This window comes from Camellia sinensis, chromosome 2 (assembly GCF_055761805.1).
Source record: "Camellia sinensis isolate YWXY chromosome 2, ASM5576180v1, whole genome shotgun sequence".
Taxonomy (NCBI): Eukaryota; Viridiplantae; Streptophyta; class Magnoliopsida; order Ericales; family Theaceae; genus Camellia; species Camellia sinensis.
In genome coordinates, this window is record NC_138962.1 from 22239318 (window position 1) to 22255020 (window position 15703).

Sequence of the window (15703 nt, forward strand, 5' to 3'; positions counted from 1 at the left end):
TGTAATCGTCTCCAGCTCCCTTGTTAGAATCTGGGAGGTCGGCTACGATTTTATATTCAGTGGATCTCGGCTTCAGGTAATAGACATAGTCTGTGTCTTTCCTAAGGCGACACATGGTATAACAGTACTGGAAATCGGCAAGTGTAATCCTGGCATTCTCTTGTTTGCCTAAAGCTATGGTACCAGTGATAACTCGGTAAGAATTGATGGCGAGTTGCATGGGGTTCAACTTATAGAAGTGAAGAATTTGACGGAAAAAAGGGTCAAGTGGAAACCAAAGTCCATACTCAATAAAAGTAACTACAGGGAAGGGCATGGAGTGATCAGTAGGCATGATGGAGTCATCATCCCCAGCCAACCTCAGATTGACATCGGCTGGGATTTCAAATTCTTGCCTAAAAAATTCTAGCTTGGAGGGGGTGTCTACCCGATGTTTTCACATACCCATAATGTCAGGGTAACTAGAGGTACTGGATTTCAGAAAGAGGATGTATCAAGAAAGGGTTATTGGAACCTCGACAAAAAACAAGGTTTGAGCTGGTACAGAAATTTGTAAGGGATGTTTCAGTTTTTCCTAAATTGTGGGTTCTACAGACAAATCCTAAACCTAAATCTATGGAAACAAAGAATGAAGGCACAGATCTGGAAAAGACACAAAAAACAGAAACAAGAACGAGTTTCAGAAGCAAGAACAGAAAAGGTCTATCAAGAACACAAAGAATACAAAAAGTGTAGGGCCAAGATCATGTGGCAACAATATAGGGAAGTGGTGAAACAGTGCGTGTGTTCAAGATATGGGCAAGGACCAAATCATGGAATAAACGCATTTAAATTCACAAATTGAACATTCGAATAAAGCAGTAATAACAACAAGTTCCAGAAGAACAATCAAAAACTGAAATTAGAAGGAACAGTTGCTTACCAGAAAAAATAAAGCCGGTGTAAGGATCGCCGAAGTCAGACGATGGTTACAGAAGTAACAAGATGGCGGTAGCTTCAACGAGAGGAAGAATGAAGGCCGTTGCAGAGCTTGAGGTCTAGAACAATGGAAGAAATGAGAAGAGCTAGAGAGAGAGAAAGGGTATTTTAGAAACGAGAGTAAGGTGAAAGGGAAAAATCGAAGAAATGTTTTGTTAAAAATGAAAACGGTGGCAAAAAGTAATCAATATGCCTAGAAGAACGTATGCGTCAGATGGCGCACGTGAGAGAGAGACGGCTTACAGGCGCGTCACAGGTACGAACCAGTAAGAAGGAAACGCGCGGCTAAAAACGGTTGAATTATGGTGTATGACAGCTCATACGCTTGAAAGAGTTCTTGAAGTTCTTGTTCTTCATCAAAGACATGTCGGCTAAAATAATGATCTCAGCTGAGATACTGTAAATCGACGAATTGGAAAAAAGGTGTGATATAGGTTCCATCACCTCAGAATACCGAGGTAATAGAACTTAAGGAGCAGTTGTGGGGATATATTTTTGAGTACCAACACGTGGCAAGGTGACGCCGACGTGTCAGCCGAGGTGTCACGTGTCCTGGTCAATATGCCGAGGTAATCTCGGTTAAGCCGAGGTGTGATATAGGTTCCATCACCTCAGAATATCGAGGTAATAGAACTTAAGGAGCAGTTGTGGGGATATATTTTTGAGTACCAACACGTGGCAAGGTGACGCCGACGTGTCAGCCGAGGTGTCACGTGTCCTGGTCAATATGCCGAGGTAATCTCGGTTAAGCCGAGGTTATCTCCGAAGATATCAAAGTTCGAGATAAGCGAATAAAGGACAAGAGTCCTAGAATGAGGAAAGACTTCAAGATGGATAAGGATAATGTTCTTAAGGAATCTATCATTATCTCTTGAGGAGTCCAAAGTATATGTTGCACAGGAGTCCATAGAGGTCAGGCTTCTATTAGGACTAGGACTGAGTTAACTATAAAAGAGAGGCACCCCCATGGGTCTAAGGTACGCAATTTATATTCAGTACAATGAGATTTGCACTATTGATTATCTAAGAAAGATATACTGACTTGATCGTCGGAGTGCCCCCGGGTGGACGAACCACCGCCGGAATCTTCTCTTTCTGTTACAGGTTAGCCAGGTGTCATCTATTCTGCCAGTGTTCTCCAGCTGATTATTGAGTCGGGCAGTGTGATTGGAAAATCACTCACACACAAATTATTCGCACAACGAATGCACTTTGTGTTTACACTCTTTCTCACAAGAAAATAATGCAGCAAAAATGCAGAGAAAGCAATGGAAAAATTTGGACGAAAATTCAAGTGAAAAAATCAATCAAGGAACTGTATATTTATAGATGAAAATGGTGGCTGTTTGGTTTGAATCCAACAGGTATGCTGTTATCCCAGATAGGCAGCCCAAGAGGGGGGGTGAATTGGGTTATTAAAAATTTCACAATATTAAAATTAACACAATATTCAGAATTTTAAATAAAAATAAACAGAATAATAATTATCAATATAAAAGTAAAAGAGATAGGGAGAGAAAATCAAACACTACGATTTATAGTGGTTCGGCACGTCAAGCCTACGTCCACTCCCCAAGGAACCTCCTTGAGAATTTCTTTATTATCACTTGAATAAATACACCACCAATCTTGTGGATTTGGCACAGGACTTACTCTTATCTATTGAGCCTCATTCAACAATAAATGCCTTACTTTTACAGAAATCTCTCACAAAAATAAGGAATAAGAATAAGTAGTACTTAAACCCTCTTTACAATAATTCTCTCACAAAGAGTAGATATGAAAGTGTAAGATCAAAAGCTAGACTTAGATCTGAAAGTTAAAAAGTAGAATACTCAGAATTTTGGAGCTCACAGAAATATTTTCTCTTCAAGTTCTTGATTTTTTTCCACATCCAACACTTCTATTTATACACAAAAATATACCCATTGGACGCTCCTTGCTGACGTCATGGCTTACATAAGCACGCTCCTGACGTCATGGCTTACATAAGCACGCTCCTGATGTCATGGCTTACATAAGTATACTCTTGATGTCATCGCTTACATAAGCACACTCCTTGATTTTGAATAGTCAGCAAAAGATAAAAAATAAGACTGATTTTTTTTTTTCTTTTTGTTTTTTCAAACATGGAGCCACCATTTTTGTAGACAATTTAATACAAAGTTCACAACTTTCAAACAAACAAATAATTTTCTCCATCTAGTTTATAATATATATATATATATACACATATATATATAACTCTATCTTTTTCTTCTTGTTTGATTATAATATGATATAATCAATGTAATGTAAAAAATTTAATAGCGCACGTGATGTATTCTATTTATATTATATGCAATTTATATATATATATATATATAATGTTCTAATCAAATATTTGCATACAGAAAAATCTCTTTAAATGATATTTATGATGGATCTGAAAATGTATGTCATCTTTAAAATATTGTATATGTTGTAGAGATTTTAAACTAAATATATTCTACCACTCCATATTAATTTTGTCAACACAACCCATCAATATCAAATTTGTCAAAATAATATAATTAATTAATTTTTAATTTGGTCAAAAAGTGAATAGTGATCAGCCTCAATTTTCAAAAAATGAATAGTAAAGTTTTCAAAAATATTTTTATTTAACTAATATTTAACAAATATATATATATATATATATTTTCTTTTAAAAAGATAATATTTTGGGTCAAATACATATGTATATTAAAAAAGTCAAATTGTTACAAATAATATTTTAGACATCATCAAAATTAAATAATATAATTAACAATCTCCCCCTTTTTGATGATGGCAATATTTGTATGGATTTGACACAAAATAAATTGACAAAATATTTGATAATCCTGTAACATATAATTTTCAAAATCATATTTTTTCTCCCCCTTTGACATCATCAAAATAAAGATGAAGATAAGAAACAAGCACATTTGATACAATAATCGGAGTGGCCAAAAATAAAATAATGGGCCATCTGTCTTGTCGGAATCAGTATGGGGATTTTGGAGCATCTCGAGCGCAGGAAATATTGACAAACAAAATATTTGAACAGATATAGCAGATATGCATCGAGTAATAGAGCAATGAAGTGTATAAAAAGTGACACAGATCAAAAGCAAAGATATGAAATCATCAAGTGTTTCAGAGAAAAATTTGTTTTAGTTCCTTTTGTAATCATGTCATTCTTTACCTTGTCTATCAATGAGTCGGACCTGCATGAGGTGCCTGTAATTAGGGCTGGGCAACAAACCCACCCGCCCGCACAAACCGCCTGACCCTACCCTACCCGCAGTGCTTTGGGCGGTTTCGATGTAGGTAGGCGGGCGGGTGCGGGTCAAGAAATTGGCAAAAGATCGGGTTCAGGTCGAACCCGACCCGCCCGCAACCCGCATCTTTTTTTTTTTTAAAGAAAAAATAACTAGTTATTATTATTATTTTTTGTATTTTGGATGGATGGAGATAACTAGTTATTATTTTTATTTTTACATTTTGGATGAAAGTAAAATTTATTATATGGGCACTTATATACATTATCACGATCTAATGATATTTAAATTAGTGTTACTAGTTTGACTTTTATTTATATATATAAAAAAAATCATTATATTCCATTAGTCTAGTAGAAACAGTTAAATATGATATTTTGAATTGTCATTCTATTATCACATTATTGCATATTAAAAACTAAACAGTGAAGATTAATCCACTATTAAAATTAGTGTTACTAGTTTGACTTTTAAGGATTTGTTTTTGCATATTTAAATTAGTGTTACTAGTTTGACTTTTAAGGGTTTGTTTTTGCAAGCTAAGGAGGAAGATTAATTACTATCCTCAAGCATGGTTCCATATCATCTTATCTAACATGCGGACTATTTATTATGATCATGAATTGTATATCTTGTAATTTAATTTATAACTCTTCTAAAAAAAAAAAAAGTGTTTAGAAAGTAACAAAAAATGCCAAATTTACTTAAGTTAAAGAAAAAAAAAAACCGCAAACCGAACCGCACCTGCCCGCACAAACCGCGAACCACATCGCGGGCGGTTGCGGGTCCATTTTTCCCCAACCGCATAAGTGCGGGTCGGGTCGGTTTTGACCCGCACCCGGCCAAAACCGACCCGCGAGCAGCCCTACCTGTAATGCAGGCAAATGAGAGAGTACCAGTGACGCAGGCACATGCTATGCCTGTAAATGAGGGTTTTAGTGGTATTGGCAATCGAAATGATTTCGATACTATTAATCACACTATGACTCTTAGTACACAGGCCATGACTGTAGTTTCCAATATGGCGCGACGATTACAAGCAAGAGTACAAGAAAATCAGCAATGGAGAGATGAGGTGTGCTTGTTAAAACAACAAGTAGTGAATATGTGTAAGGAGAAGAAAGAGCTAAAAAGGAAAAATGCACAGTTGGAGAATGCAGTACATTATTATGCAACGGTGATAATGCCAAGACTCACAGAAATCGAAAATAGAGAAAGGCATGTAAAAGAGGCTCATGAAAAATTGTTGAGAGAAGTGAAAAAGAAAAAATCTGTGAAACCTTCTGAAAATTTACATGTAATCGAGTAATATTTTCTTTTTTTGAAATAAAATTGTGAGCATTTCTTCCTTTATTTATTATTATTATTTTTTTTTTATTAATTTTTTTTTTTAAATTTTGACTTTGCACAAAAAAAATTGTTTGTTGGTGCAGATAAGGAGTATGGCAGATAAAAAAAAATATATGTATATATACTCCCTCTAAAATTATGCACAGAATATACACACGTTTGTTTGTTTGTTTTTTTTTTTTTTTTATGTATTTTTATAAAGATTGTTAATCTCAAAATATATGAGTCTCCCCCTGAATTAATGCACTAAAAATTACATAAATTTGAAGAAACAAATTACCAATCTATAATACCAAGGGCCCTTAAGATCTGGCCATAAACAACTACACCAAGTGCACTAGCATAAAAGGAGAAAATAAAAACAAAAACAAATTCTTCAAACAAGGTAGAAGCAACCATTATTAAATCCAAGAGAATTTGGAGCACATATAACAAGTAAAAAAATACAACACAGTGCAACAAGAATTTTAACATGTTGATCGGTGATGACCTTGATGATCGGAACAAATAGAGAAAATTGGGTAGATCGGTGGCGAATTTGTGTAGATCGGCAATGGATCTTGATGGATCTGTCACGGATCTTGGTGGATCGGCGATGGAACTTGATGGATCGGTAAAGATGGTGATGCAGATTTTTTGGTAGAAAAGTGATGGAGTTCGATGGATTGGTGAGGGATTTGGGTGGATGATAGTAGTGATGAAAGTGATAGATGATTTTGTGGATGGTGGAGATGGTTGTAGATGATGGTGAACATGGATATGGAGTCGGCTGAGGAAGAAGGAGAGAGCGAGAGGCCAAGAGAAAGAGAAAAAGAGAGAGTAAGGAAGAGAGTGGGTGAGAGATAGAGACGGAACGAGAGAGAGAGAAAAAAAATTATATATATATAAATATATGTATATTATTATTATTGTTATTAATTTTTTTTATTGTTATTTTATTTAATTATTTATAAAAAATTATTTTTTCATATACACATTATTTTAGAGTATTCATCATACCAAGTTCTGTTCTAATATAACAAAATTGTTCTTCATTGAGAGGCTTGGTAAATATGTCAGCTAATTGACAATTTGTAGGTACAAATTCGAGTTCAATGTCACCTTTGAGTACATGATCTCTTAGAAAATGATGCCTTATTTCAATGTGTTTAGTGCGTGAGTGCTGAATAGGATTTTTTGAAAGGTTAATGGCACTTGTGTTGTCACATTTTATAGGAATATGATCATAGTGAAGTCCAAAATCTTGAAGTTGTTGTTTCATCCAAAGCAATTGTGCACAACACCCAGCGGTGACAATGTATTCTGCTTCAGCAGTTGACAGAGCCACTGAGTTTTGTTTTTTGCAAAACCAAGAAGTGAGTGAGTGTCCAAGAAAATGACAAGTGCCACTAGTGCTTTTTCGGTCAAGTCTACATCCCGCAAAGTCGGCATCTGAGTAACCAAAAAGTTCAAAGGTGGTTCCCTTAGGATACCATAATCCCAAATTTTGAGTGCCGACAAGATATCTGAAAATGCGTTTGACTGCGGTGATGTGTGACTCTTTCGGTGCGGATTGAAAACGTGCACACATACAAACACTAAACATTATGTCGGGCCTACTTGCAGTAAGATAAAGTAAAAAACCAATCATACCTCGATATTTCTTTTCATCTACAGGTTTACCTTGCTCATCTTTGTCGATTTTTATCGATGTGCTCATTGGAGTTGCTGTAGGCTTTGAAGATTCCATTTCAAACCTTTTGAGTAGATTTTTGATATATTTCGTTTGACTTAAATAGATTCCATCATTAGTTTGTTTAATTTATAGACCAAGGAAGTAATTTAATTCCCCCATCATACTCATTTCAAACTCACCTTGCATGTCTTTAGCAAACTCTTTGCACAGATTTTCATTAGTAGCACAAAAAATGATATCATCAACATAAATTTGAACAATTAGCATATCTTCCTTTTTGATTTTTATAAAAACTGTTGTATCAATTTTTCCTCTACAAAAACCTTTATCAAGTAGAAAATTACTCAATCTTTCATACCATGCTCTAAGAGCTTGTTTCAAGCCATATAAGGCTTTTGAAAGTTTGAAAACATGATCCGGGTATTTATGATTTTCAAAACCGGGAGGTTATTCAACATAGACTTCCTCCGAAATGTACCCATTTAAAAAAACACTTTTAACATCCATTTGATCTAATTTAAAATCTTTAAAACACGCAAAAGCAAGTAACATTCTAATAGCTTCAAGTCTAGCAACTGGTGCAAAAGTTTCATCAAAATCAATTTCCTCTTCTTGATTATAGCCTTAAGCTACTAATCTAGCTTTATTTCTAGTAACAACTCCAGATTCGTCCATTTTATTTCGAAAAACCCGTTTTGTACCAATAACGGGATGATCCTTAGGTCGAGGGGTCAAAAACCAAACTTCATTTCTTTCAAATTGATTTAATTCCTCTTGCATTGCTAAAATCCAGTTTTCATCATTTTCAGCTTCTAAAAATGATTTTGGTTCAATTTGTGAAACAAATGTTAAGTTACCACAAATATTTCTAACAGAGGAACGAGTTTTTATACCTTCTGCCGCATCACCTATGATGAGGTCTTTGGGGTGGCCATGAGCATACTTCCATTCTTTTGGTAGAATTGAGTCATTTTCTGGAAGAGCATATATTTCTTGAAGTTTCTCCATTGTCATTTCTTCATCATGTTCGTGTAATGAATTTTCTTCATTTTCCTTTTTGTGAATGCTCTCCATGCTTAGTTGATTTTCTACAATATCATTACTAAAAAGATTCTTGGAAATAATATCGTTAGATTCATCAAAAGCAACATGCACAGATTCTTCAACAAGTAGAGTTCTTTTATTGAATACTCTATAAGCTTTACTAGACATAGAATAACCAAGAAATATAGCTTCATCCGATTTAGCATCAAATTTTTCTAAATTATCTTTATTGTTATTTAATACAAAGCATTTACAACCAAAAGCACGCAAGTGACTAATATTAGGTTTTCTACCTTTCCAAAGTTCGTAAGGAGTTTTCTTAAAAATAGATCTAATCATGGCATGGTTTATAACATAGCATGTAGTGTTTACAGTTTTCGCCCAAAAATATTTAGGCAAATTATTTTCACAAAGCATAGTACGACCCATTTCTTCAAGAGTTCTATTTTTTCTTTCAACCACACCGTTTTGTTGAGGAGTCCTAGGGGCTGAGAAATTATGATTTATTCCTAAGTCATCACAAAACTTAATAAAATCATCATTTTCAAATTCTCTACCATGGTCACTTCTAATACTACAAATATTAAGATTTTTCTCATTTTGAATTTTTTTACAAAGTTTTGAGAAATTATAAAAAGCTTCATTTTTGTGTGCTAAAAATAATACTCATGTATATCTAGTATAATCATCAACACAAACAAGGGCATAAGATTTTTCTCCTAAACTTAATGTTCTAGATGGTCCGAATAGATCAATATGCAAGAGTTGAAGCGGTCTAGTAGTTGAAACGATATTTTTGGATTTAAAAGAAATTCTAGTTTGTTTTCCAAATTGACATACATCACAAAGTTTATTTTTTTCAAAAACAATTTTTGGTAAGTCTATGACTAACTCATTTTTTGAAAGCTTGGAAATTAAATCAAAATGAGCATGTCCTAATCTTCTATGCCAAAGCCAACCATTATCATTTATAGCAGATAAACATTTAATGTTAAAATGAGAAGATAAATCATGTAAATCAAACACATATAAATTCTCATGTCTATAACCTACAAATAAAGTTTTGTTTTCTAAGGTATTTTCAATAATGCAATGAGTTTTCTCAAAAATAACTCTATAACCTTTATCACATAATTGACTAATACTAAGCAAGTTATGTTTTAAACCTTCAACAAATAAAACATTTTCAATAATAGGAGAGGGATTTTTACCAATACTTCCTACACCAATGATTTTACCCTTGCTATTGTCGCCAAAAGTCACATATCCGTCATCCTTTGGTTGGAGTGTGGCGAACATAGCTTTATTTCCAATCATGTGCCTCGAACATGCACTGTCGAGATACCATCTATCGTTACTGGATTTTGTCTTGAAACATACCTACAAAAATTTGATTTCTCTATTGGAACCCATTTTTTCTTGGGTCCATAAAAGTTAGAATTTGACACCCTTGAGATATCCTTAGGAACCCGTATCTTTTTTATTTTAGCAAAAGGATTTCTTTTAATAGGACATGAAGGTGAAATATGACCTTTTGTTCCACAAAAATGACATGTGAGATGAGAGTGATTAGAAGATGCATATACAAAACCATTTTTGGCAGTTTTTACTTTTGAAAAAGGTTTATATCCAATTCCGGCTCTATCAAAAGTACGATTTTGATTTTTAAGAATTTTATCTAAAGTCTCTCTACCTTGAGTGAACTTTGAAAGAGTAGTTTTCAAGTCTTCAATATTTTCTTTCAAAATAATTTGCTCATTTTTTAAAGATTCGTTTTCTTTTTGCAATACAACTAAATGCTTTTCAGAAATTGAAGACTCTTTTTGAGTTAAAATCTCATTTTCCTTTTTCATTTTCATGACTTCATTTTCTAAAACATTTATCTTGGAAATCAATGATTCATTTTCTTTTGATAAACTTGAAATTACTTTCTTTTGACAATTATTTTTCAAACTAAGTTTCTTAAATTCAGCATGTAATTCATCAAAAGCTAATTGTAATTCATCAAATGTAAAGGATTCGTTATTTATCTCATTTTCATTTCCAAGTGCCATTAAACATAGGTTAATAACCTCGTTTTTGCAAACTTCGGTTTCTGTGTCGCTTTCATCACTATCTTCTCCCCATGCTGCAATCATAGCTTTCGTCTTGTCCTTCTTGAATTTTTTCTTAAGTTCTGGACATTCTAATTTGTAGTGTCCAGGTTTGTTGCATTCATAACAGGTTACTTCAGATTTTTTGTGATTTTCTCCTTTTTGAAAATCCCTGTTGTTGAAGTCTTTTCTGAAAAAATTTTGTACGCCTTGTTTCTTTCTCACAAACCTTTGGAACTTTCTAGTGATGAATGCCATTTCCTCATCCTCATCTGAATCATCTTCCTTATCCTCTTGATGTTTCGAGGTGGATTTGAAGGCTATTCCTTTCTTCTTGTTGTTGTCCTCCTCTTCCTTTCCTTCTTGCATTATGAGCTCATAAGTTAAGAGAGATCCCATTAACTCATCTAGACTTAGCTTTGATAAATCCTTGGCTTCGGTAATGGCAATGACTTTTGTCTCCCAACTTTTTGGCAATGACCTAACTTTTCTTACAATTTTAGCATTTGTATATATTTTGCCAAGAGAAGTTAAACCATTAATAATATCAGTAAAACGAGTAAACATTTGAGGAATAGTTTTATCAGGCTTCATTTTAAAAAGTTCATAATTATGGACTAACAAACTGACTCTAGATTCTTTAACTTGTTCGGTTCCCTCATGAGTCACTATAAGCTTGTCCCAAATTTCTTTAGCGGTTTTATATGTGGAAATTCTATTGAACTCGTTGGCATCTAAGGCGCAGTACAACATGTTTGTAGCTTTGACATTAATTTGGGCCATTCTAGTATTTGATTCATCCCACTCATCTTCAGGTTTTGGTACCTTAAGTCCATCTATAGTTTTGGTAGGAATTTTTGGACCATTACAAATAATTTTCCAACATTCATAATCATTAGATTGAATATGTATGGTCATCCTAGTTTTCCAATAGCTAAAATTTGTGCCGCTAAATAGAGGTGGTCTATTAGATGCTTGTCCTTCGGGTAAGGAATAACTAGGGGTTGCCATGATCTACTCTAAGACGGTTAAGTCACAAAAACTAGAGTCTAGGCTCTGATACCAATTGTTATCCCAGATAGGCAACCCAAGAGGGGAGTGAATTGGGTTATTAAAAATTTCACAATATTAAAATTAACACAATATTCAGAATTTTAAATAAAAACAAACAGAATAATAATTATCAATATAAAAGTAAAAGAGATAGGGAGAGAAAATCAAACACTACGATTTATAGTGGTTCGACACGTCAGGCCTTCGTCCACTCCCCAAGGAACCTCCTTGAGAATTTCTTTATTATCACTTGAATAAATACACCATCAATCTTGTGGATTTGGCACAGGACTTACTCTTATCTATTGAGTCTCACTCAACAATAAATACCTTACTTTTACAGAAATCTCTCACAAAAATAAGGAATAAGAATAAGTAGTACTTAAACCCTCTTTACAATAATTCTTTCACAAAGAGTAGATATGAAAATGTAAGATCAAAAGCTAGACTTAGATCTGAAAGTTAAAGAGCAGAATACTCAGAATTTTGGAGCTCACAGAAATATTTTCTCTTCAAGTTCTTGATTTTTTTTCACATCCAACACTTCTATTTATACACAAAAATATACCCATTGGACGCTCCTTGCTGACGTCATGGCTTACATAAGCACGCTCTTGACGTCATGGCTTACATAAGCACGCTCCTGATGTCATGGCTTACATAAGCATATTCTTGATGTCATCGCTTACATAAGCACACTCCTTGATTTTGAATAGTCAGCAAAAGATAAAAAATAAGATTGATTTTTTTTTTCTTTTTGTTTTTTCAAACATGGAGCCACCATTTTTGTAGACAATTTAATACAAAGTTTACAACTTTCAAACAAACAAAAAATTTTCTCCATCTAGTTTATAATATATATATATATATACACATATATATAACTCCATCTTTTTCTTCTTGTTTGATTATAATATGATATAATCAATGTAATGTAAAAAATTTAATAGCGCACGCGATGTATTCTATTTATATTATATGCAATATATATATATATATAATGTTCTAATCAAATATTTGCATACAGAAAAATCTCTTCAAATGATATTTATGATGGATCTGAAAATGTATGTCATCTTTAAAATATTGTATATGTTGTAGAGATTTAAAACTAAATATATTCTACCACTCCATATTAATTTTGTCAACACAACTCATCAATATCAAATTTGTCAAAATAATATAATTAATCAATTTTTAATTTGGTCAAAAAGTGAATAGTGATCAGCCTCAATTTTCAAAAAATGAATAGTAAAGTTTTCAAAAATATTTTTATTTAACTAATATTTAACAAATATATATATATATTTTTTCTTTTAAAAAGATAATATTTTGGGTCAAATACATATGTATATTAAAAAATTCAAATCGTTACAAATAATATTTTAGTCATCATCAAAATTAAATAATATGATTAACATATGCTACTTGTTCAGACAGATCTTGTTTGAATTTCAAACAAATAAAAAATTATTTTGAGTTTGAATTTGAACAGATTCGGATTTGTTTGAATAAATATGAAATTGTACAGAAATTCTAAAGAGGTGCAAACCAAAATTTGAATTTTATTTCCAACCATAATTTGAAATAAAAAATGACAGATTTTATTTCCAAACAAATAAAATAAATTCAAAACGCACCAGCGCCTGGTTAGCCAGCCAGCACGTATGTTTATTTTTAGGTCAAATGGGTATAGCCCATAGCCTTTTCTTTCTACAAACTTAGGGTGCCCATTGGGGCCCTCTCCAAGTTGCAAACTCAAGCCTTATAAACCCACAAAAGTTTGCCCAGCGAACCAATGTGGGACAAGCCTTTAATTCAAACCTTTAAAAATTTTTCATCAAAACTCCATTTCCATGGAGCTCACTTTGGCTTCAATTTCTCATTCACTCGATAATAGTTTTGAACAATCAAATGTACTACGTGAATTACAATGCGGCATAGAATGCGTTATCATTTAGATCCGCCAACTTTAGCGCATGGGTCCCACCTAAAAAATAGACCAAAGTTGAGGAAAAATCTAATTTTTTTCCAAAACCATTTCTAACAAATGTCACATTAAATCTATAATCATTTTATTTTTTCTCTCACAAATATCACATCTAACTACAAAAAAATCTAACTATCTTTTCAAACACAAAAAATTTAGCCAACTAAAATAATCAAAAATTAAAATAATTTACTAAAATAGCAATTTTCCAAACACCCACTTTGTTTGTAGGGAAAAAACGAAGGCCTACTTTGAGAAGATCAAAATAAGCAGTTTTTTTTTGCTTATTTTCTTAATTTTTGACTTATTCACAAAATCATTTGAAAAGATGGAGATAAACCGTTGTTTGTTTTTTATAAAAAAAATTATTTTAATAAAGTCACATCACTTGCAAAATTATAAATTAATCATATTACCCTCATGCAATTTTATATTATTTTGGCTTATTTACACATACGAAGGTATTTTAGTAATTTTACTTGTTGACTTATTTCCAACTTCTCAAATGTATTTTTACTCAAACAAATTGACTTTTGGCTTTTTGAAATCAAGTGGAAACAAGCTTTTTTCTTTCTTTCCAAAATAATACTTCAACCATTTGTTTGAGTCGAAAATATTTTAACAACAATGATAAAGAGTTTTAATTTTAGAGTTTTAAAAAGAACTTTAATTTTAAAATTTTAATGATGTGTTAAGAGAAAAAAAATAAAAAATAAAAATATAGACACACACATCACATCATATATAGATCTCACTCCTTATCATATCATTAAGGCTAAGTTTGGGAAGACTAAATAAGTGTACTTTTTGACTTTTTATGAAATATGAGTTGGATTTGGGTTGGGTTTGAAGTGATGTGTTAGAGAGGTGATGTGACTTAAATAAGATGATGTGACTTAAATAGGATAGTGACTTTTTGACTTTTTAAATTTTTTGAAGGATGCCAAACTTGACCTAAAATTCACTTTAAAATTTTAAAATTAGACCTACAATCTTTATTCATATTTGAATGGTCTTGTTGCGTCTACTATCTGCTGAGTGTGACTCTCCATCTCCCTTCTATTCCGTAAAAATTGTGATAGATTTACTCCCGGTAGATGTTGACCTATTAAAACTAGAAAATAAGAGAAAAATTAATTTGGGCTTAATTTTTTTTTTTATGGAGCTGAATCAGCCCAAATTAAAGTCAAGGTCGTCCCCAAAAAAACATGGGTCAAACAAACGGGTTTTAGGCTCACCTAACTTACTATCATTTGGCATAAAAAAGTGGAAGATTTTTTTTTTTTGGCTAAAATAACTATAAAAATATAAAATAAATTAATAAATTAATAAAATAAAATATTACATCCAAATCATAATCATTTTATTTTTTATCTTAAAAAAGTCAAAAAAATTAAAAAAATCTATCTCAAATGAGACTTTTTAACCCAAAACTAAAAAAGTTAAAAAGCCAACCCACATTCCAAATGAACTCTTAAGTCCTCTACAATCATTGTTTGGTTTAGTTGGAGAAAGTTATTTTTGAATTTTTTTTTATTTTATTTGCTTTTGTTTTTAGTGATTTTTTTTCAACAATTTTCACAAATATTTAAATTTTTAGGTGATATAAATTTGGTGCATTTAAAAACTAAAAAAAAAATTAATCATAATATATTTTTAAAAGAGTATTGCTATTAACATCCAATTAATTATTTTGGAAAAAACCTAAAAAAAAAAAATTCTCCCTCCAAATAATACCAAAATTATTTTTGTGAAAATATTACACCAATTTAATTGAATGCACACCCCCAAATCCCCAAAAGGCCTCTCTCCCCAAAATCCTAACAAAACCCACGAAAGTGATTATTATTTCATCTCCACATACTTATTAATAACTTAAGAAAAAAAATGTTGGGTTTTTTTGTTGTTAATTCAAAATTTCCTTTTATAGATTCTGCGATTTTCACGAGTTTCGGTTATCTGTTCCTAAACAAATAAGAAATATTCGATTATCTGTTCCCGAACAAATGAACAATGCTCAGGTTTGTGTTCTTGAATTTTGTTTATATGTTCGGGAGTTCAGTCCTGAAAAAATAATTAACAATTTTTATTATTTTTGTCATTTTTTTCAAGAAACTTACATTTACAATGCTAATCTCCTCTAAACTAAGAATACCATTAAAACTATGAATCTCTTCAGAACTCTTATTGTTGTATTCCTCTCGTCTCATGGAGTTGTGATTGTTGAAAAAACTTC